Source organism: Bacillus rossius, unplaced genomic scaffold, assembly GCF_032445375.1.
Source record: "Bacillus rossius redtenbacheri isolate Brsri unplaced genomic scaffold, Brsri_v3 Brsri_v3_scf36, whole genome shotgun sequence".
Taxonomy (NCBI): Eukaryota; Metazoa; Arthropoda; class Insecta; order Phasmatodea; family Bacillidae; genus Bacillus; species Bacillus rossius.
This window is the reverse complement of record NW_026962546.1, coordinates 287,974-294,287: the sequence shown is the minus strand read 5'-3', so window position 1 is coordinate 294,287 and position 6,314 is coordinate 287,974. Positions and strand designations below refer to the sequence as shown.

General features: G+C 35.5%; 1 non-coding gene across 1 annotated transcript; it reads right to left on the bottom strand.

The window, feature by feature from the left end:
• Positions 1-3,928: 3,928 nt before the first annotated feature.
• Positions 3,929-4,047, bottom strand: LOC134544320 (5S ribosomal RNA). The gene has a single exon (XR_010077674.1). It is a non-coding gene; the product is annotated as a 5S ribosomal RNA (ribosomal RNA).
• Positions 4,048-6,314: the final 2,267 nt, after the last annotated feature.

Sequence of the window (6,314 nt, the reverse complement as noted above, 5' to 3'; positions counted from 1 at the left end):
ACTGGTTTCTTGCCCACCGCTGCCTTCTTGGCTACGGATCGCTTCTTTTCCTTAGGGGCAGCTGCACCACGCTTGCCGCTTGGAGCCTTGGGCTGGTCCGGAGCACCGGTGGTCCCTGAAGCCAGCTTGAAGGAGCCAGACGCACCCTTGCCTTTGGTTTGGACAAGCTCGCCGCTAGCCACTGCTGCCTTCAAGTATTTCTTGATGAAAGGTGCCAGCTTTTCCGCATCTACTTTGTAGGTAGAGGCGACGTATTTCTTGATGGCTTGCAGTGATGAGCCGCCCCTTTCCTTGAGGCTCTTGATCGCAGAGGCCACCATTTCAGATGTGCGCGGGTGCGCGGGCTTGGCTCGTGGCTTCTTCGACGCAGCCTTGCCTTTCTTCGGGGAAGCTGCCTGTGATGGGGCAACAGCTGGTGCTGCAGTCGCTGCTGCGGTATCTGCCATGACGAGACTGATCCTACAGAATGCAAGAGCAAAGTGAAAATAAAATTTTTCTCTCTGCAAATATCTGGTTACCCAATTTTCTGGTTGCGGACGGTTCAGAAAATTCTCGATGCCTTGCTCACGTAGGGAGCAGCGCACTTTGGACAGCGAAAGTAATGTAGGGCTTCTTTAGCACTGATTTTTCAATGTTTTCTAAATGTCAGCAGTCTACGATGACATAATGGGCAGTTCCACTAATAGTGTAATTTTTTTATGGCAGCTGCACTGTTTAATTTGCACTGCGAGCTGTTTAAATTTACTGCTACACCAAACAGGGAACTTTTCATTTGCAGATGTTATTCAAGGAATCAAATACGTAATTTGTGCTGGAATCACTTGAAAATGGTTAAATTAACTTAGGTATACTTTAGTGTATAGTATGCTGAAAATGTGGAGATAATTTCATGAAGGCTGTTTGCTGTGGAAGCACTAGCAAATCACCTTGTTCAGTGCCACCTGGAATGGCTTTCTTCGTGCACCTCCAAGGATGATGTGATTATTATTGTGAGTAAATTTTGTTTACATTTTCATTGTGTGAATAATAAAACTTTTAACTGTACACACAACAAGCATTTCACTTGGATCTGATGCATTCTCAAGAGTGCAGTTTCTGTTTAGCTTTTAAAACTGGCTGCCCTTCAATTCACTCAAGGTGCAGATGCAAGTTGCTGATGAAGTATTCCACACACATGCTACATTGGAGAAATATTTTAATAAAAATTAAAACTCTTGCAGGATTTCGAATAAAAACTATCCTATTTATCCCTTCTATGTTTTGGTACTGCGAAATTGAGAGAGGTAAGTAAGTTGTGAGGTTATTTTTACTTGCTTGCATGTGAGGTTAGCAGAGCAAAAATATTTTTGAAATTGCAGATACATGGTCACTTTATTTCGTTGCAAACATTTATAAGCTCGTAATCTTATTTAAAGTCTCCATACTTAATGCGTTTGGAAAACCTTCTTTCTCTCAATTTTACAATGGAACAAAATTTTACTTGTATGTGTACATTAATTCCATCTCTAAATGATGTAGGTTTACGCACCGAGATCAGGTACATTGTAGAGAGAAAAACACACGAGTACCTGCTTATTTTGAAGTTTTAATGAGTATATTAAAAAAAAAAAAAAAAAAAACGATAAAAATATAATTGAAAAAGTATATTATTCACGTATTTTTGAGGATGAGGGGAGGGGGTGTTTTTGTCCGATGGTCGTTTATCTTTAAAGAAATTTCCGTTGGACCTGTGCGTTCTTGCTCTGCCAATTCTCGAAAAATGAAATATTTTAAGTCGTCTTTTATGTGCTAACTTCATTATATTTGGCTGCATTCGTATTTTTATTAGTTTTGAAACATTCATGTCACGGAAAATAATCATAAACCAGGACAAAAACGTTTTGACTAAATGTTCTAGGTTGGTTGTAAAACATTTTCTTATTTTATTTCACATCGGAAACATCTGTTAAGTTGTAAGCTTTGTAATGAATGCGACAGTCACTTGTTCGCTGAAGTGTTTGTTTAAGAAATTAGTATTGTAAATTTGTTTATGGTCTTGTTAAATGAAATTTTAAGTGAAATCATTTGGGAAAACAGAGGCTACAGGAATTTTCAACACAACTTGATGACCGACGTTGTGACTAGTGTGGGAGTGTGTGCTCGTGTAAATATCAATTTTTCTTACTCCTCGTGCCGGTCAACAGGAAAACAGCGAGTGTGTTATCTCATCGCGGGCGTGTGATTGCGTGTGGTAAATTGTGCTAGGTTAATTACCGCAAAACTCCACTGTGTGCAAATATGTAGTGTGTCGCTGTATGCAAATATTTGGTATGTCTTTTTTTTTTTTTTTTTTCAGGCAATACACACTTTGAATTTTACACAATTTCGATGCTGCAACCTAAGTGTATACATGCGAATAGGATTGCTTAAATGAAAAAGTAAAGTAGGAGGTAAGTGCAAATGTTTCCAGGAGGTTATGCACACACAATCTATTTTATGAATTAATAGTTATTATCTAAGAAAATGATAGAAGATTATAAATAATGTGTGCAGAATAATACAGAATTTGCATGTTACACAAAAAAAAAATATATATATATTCCAAATATTGTTAGCAAAATGCACCTAGATTAGTGAGCTGGATTTTTTTTTTTTTTTTGTATTTTTGTTCTGTTGATCCCACGTGGAGTCAAGGCTCCGGGATATAGAACATGTATGTGCAGACAATTAATATTTACATGATGCAAGTTACCAAGAAAAAAAATTTCAAAAAAAAAAAATACATAACATGTTACACAATTTAACTTTATGCAAAACATGAAGCAGCTGTTATCACAAGTCCATTCAACAAATTAACAGTTCAATTTCTCTATTATCAATCAAATTAAAGAATAGCTTCAGAGGGTAGGTAGGATATTCTAGAAGAATTTTTTTTACTGTTTTTTTTTTTAATACTGGTAAATTGTTTTAGTTATTTTCTGTGATATTAAGTTGTAAAGTTTTACTCCCAAGTAATTTAGTCCATTTTCAAATCGCCTAGTGTTATGTTCAACTATCCTCAATTTACTAGCATTTCTGGTGTTATACCTATGTGCGAATATCTAAAAAAAAAAAAAAAAAAAAAAAATAATAATTTTTTTTTTCTTCTTTTTCTTAAGAATGAATAAAAAGTTTCTAGAACGTATTCATTTATGGCAGTCAGGACTTTAAGTTTTTTGAATTTTGGTCTGCAGTTAGATGATTTTTTATCTTTTGTTATTATTCTAATAGCTCCTTTTTTTTTTTTTTTTTCCCCCAATGTTATATGGCAGAAAGAGTAGAGCTATGGCTACTGTGACATCATGCATTGATGGGAAGGTTATTGTTGGATAACAAAAATTTAGATGATATAATTTTTATTTTTTTCCATACACAACACATTGCAGGTACAATTTTACAGGTTACAGCTGTACCACCTCTAGTATTGCTGCCGACCATCCAACAAATGAGCACACTAAACAGGCATTGATGACATTGTTATCAACGTCTTTTTGAATCTCTCATTATTATACATAACTGCCCACTGAAACAGAGAAACTTCAAAATAGGTGTGTGTGTGTGTGTTTATATATATATATATATATATATATATATATATATATATACATATATACATACATACATACATACATACATACATACATATACACTTATATATTTATTTTTTCACTTTGAATTTTGTATGAGGTATACACATGCAAAGATTCACAGCTACTGGGTGGGTGAGTGAGTGAGTGAGTGAGTGAGTGATTGATTGATTGATTGATTGATTGATTGATTGATTGATTGAGAGAGAGTGAGTGTGTGTGTTAGGGGGGGGGGGGGAAATGTGGTGATTGTGGGGGAAAAAAAAATTTAAAATTGAAATTTTTAAAAAAAAAATTTTTTTCTGTAGGGTGCAAAATAGTAGTGCCAACGGCACGTGGTGTTCCCAAGCGGTCACCCATCTAAGTACTAACCACGCTCGACGATGCTTAACTTCGGTGATCGGACGAGAACCGGTGTGTTCATCGTGATATGGCCGTTGGCAATGATATAGATGTTTTTTTTTTGCAGTTTGTTTTGCCACTCGAAATAGCTATACCAGGTGTGATTGTTACAAACAACAGGAGAAATCGTGTAATGAACACTCTTTTACTTCCCCCCCCCCCCTCCCCACACACAACACCCACCACCCTCACCATCCCAACCACCAAAGCCCTCTTCAAAATACACTCTCACACACACACACAAACCCACACTCTATAACTGATGAACATTACCATAACTTCTTAAAGCCATTAGATAATATTTAACTCAAGAAAGGTATTGTGATATGTTTAAAGAAAGAAAGGTGAAACCTTTAACTTTACCAGCAGGTATTAGTATCACTGAGGTATCTTCTAGGTTGTAGCAGCAATAGTAGTAATAATAATAAAATTAAATAAGGTAATAAAAAAGAAAAGTTATACATGTGATCAAATCATGAATGTATAAAACTGGAATGAATTTAAATTTTTTTTATTTTTCTTCATAGGCTGTTTTGAAATTGATGAGTAAGTGCCTCTTCTTTTAAATTTTTTAATGCTGAACACTGTTACATAAGAGATGAATGTTTAGAAAATTTAAAAAAAAAAAAGCTAGCCCAGCCCCCTCCCCCCCTCACACAAAATCCAAACAAAAAAAAAACACCCTCCTTCAAAACATCACATAATCATCCAGCCAGCAGTGCAGACGAGAAATTTGCACTCGGGGCCGCCATTTTGACGATAAATTCTTGCATGGCACACCAAAGGTAGGAAAGAATTTAAAAAAATAAAAATAATGGGCGAGCACCCTCGCGTCTGCCTGTAGAAAATGAAGTTAAAAGTAACATAACCTAAAGACAGGCACACACTAGGGTGCTCCCAGGCGGTTGAGAAATTTTTTCCCGCCAAAAGACTTATATATATTATTTATTTTACTGTTTTTGGCAGGGGGCTATGTCGGTCTGTGTGCAAAGTAGTTCCTACTCCCGCCGCCAGGAGCGCGCGCGGTGGGTAGCGATGTTGTTTTTTCTGCTTTCATTTGTTTATTATTTAGAGGGTTAATGCTATGTAAATGTACGCAAGTTTGGTTATGTGTCGGTAGTTGTGCGAGATTTAATTTCCGAAACGAAATTTGACTTTCATCGGCCTGCATTTCTCACTTATTCGGAAAATACATGTGTGTTTATGTATGTATAATAATCGAGTGATTTTGTAATAATTTGGAAGTTTTGTTTGCGTGTGCGATGTGGGGAAGAAAAGGTGTGCACACGAGTCCTAGGGCTATATTTTTTTTTATTGCGAAATATTTACTTCATGTGGTGAAAAATTTTAAATTATTTGTGATGCAAGTGAAATTTTTTTTTTTTTTCAGTTGGGTGATGTGTTTGTCCTCGTTTGTGTGCAAGGAAGCAAACATGCTGAAGGTAAGGGGCCATAAATGACACTTTAAAATATTAGTTTACCATTAATTTTGGTTAAATATTAAATTGCCATATAAGTAAAATCATGTCAACTGTTGTATTCCACCCAGTATAAGCTGTTAGTAATGGGTACTTAATATAAATAGAATAAATGTAAGCATTTTCGTCTGCATGAAAATTCACTTTTTTTTTGGATCCATTTGTACTGTGGGTAGTTAAATAGTACATTATGTTGTTTTTACTTCGAAGTACAAAACATCTTGTGCATGATTGCAAATTCAAACGCAGTTAAGCATAATATGAATTCGAATTATGTGTGTGTGTGTGTGTGTATATATATATTTTTTTTTCAGTTTTTTTTTATTTTTTTTTTTTTTTTTTTTTTTTTTTTTTTACTGTGTCCAGTTTTAGCACAAATGGAATTATTTTCAAAGTGAATCGATGCAACTGGTCTTTGCCATTAATATTGATATATGATCTAACTAAATTAAATAGAAAGGATTTTTTTATTTATTTTTTTATATATATAAATATATTTGTAGCAATGTACTAATGACCACAGAAGTAAGCAAAAAAAAAATATATATATATATATATCTCAGCCAGTAAACCATGCGTCTTAAAGACTTTTTTTAATGAAAATATTTCTGCCTTGGTTAAGCTTACATTTACTATCATAGGGATTGAGGGAATTGTAGAACAGCAGCAGAAGCATTTCCTTTCATGATCATGTTCTTGGTCCTGAAAAGGACCGTTTATGTAAGCATGTGCACACCAGACCTGCTCACTTGGAGCTGGTGTATTTGGTGACAGCCTTGGTGCCCTCGCTGACAGCGTGCTTGGCCAGCTCCCCGGGCAGCAGCAGTCT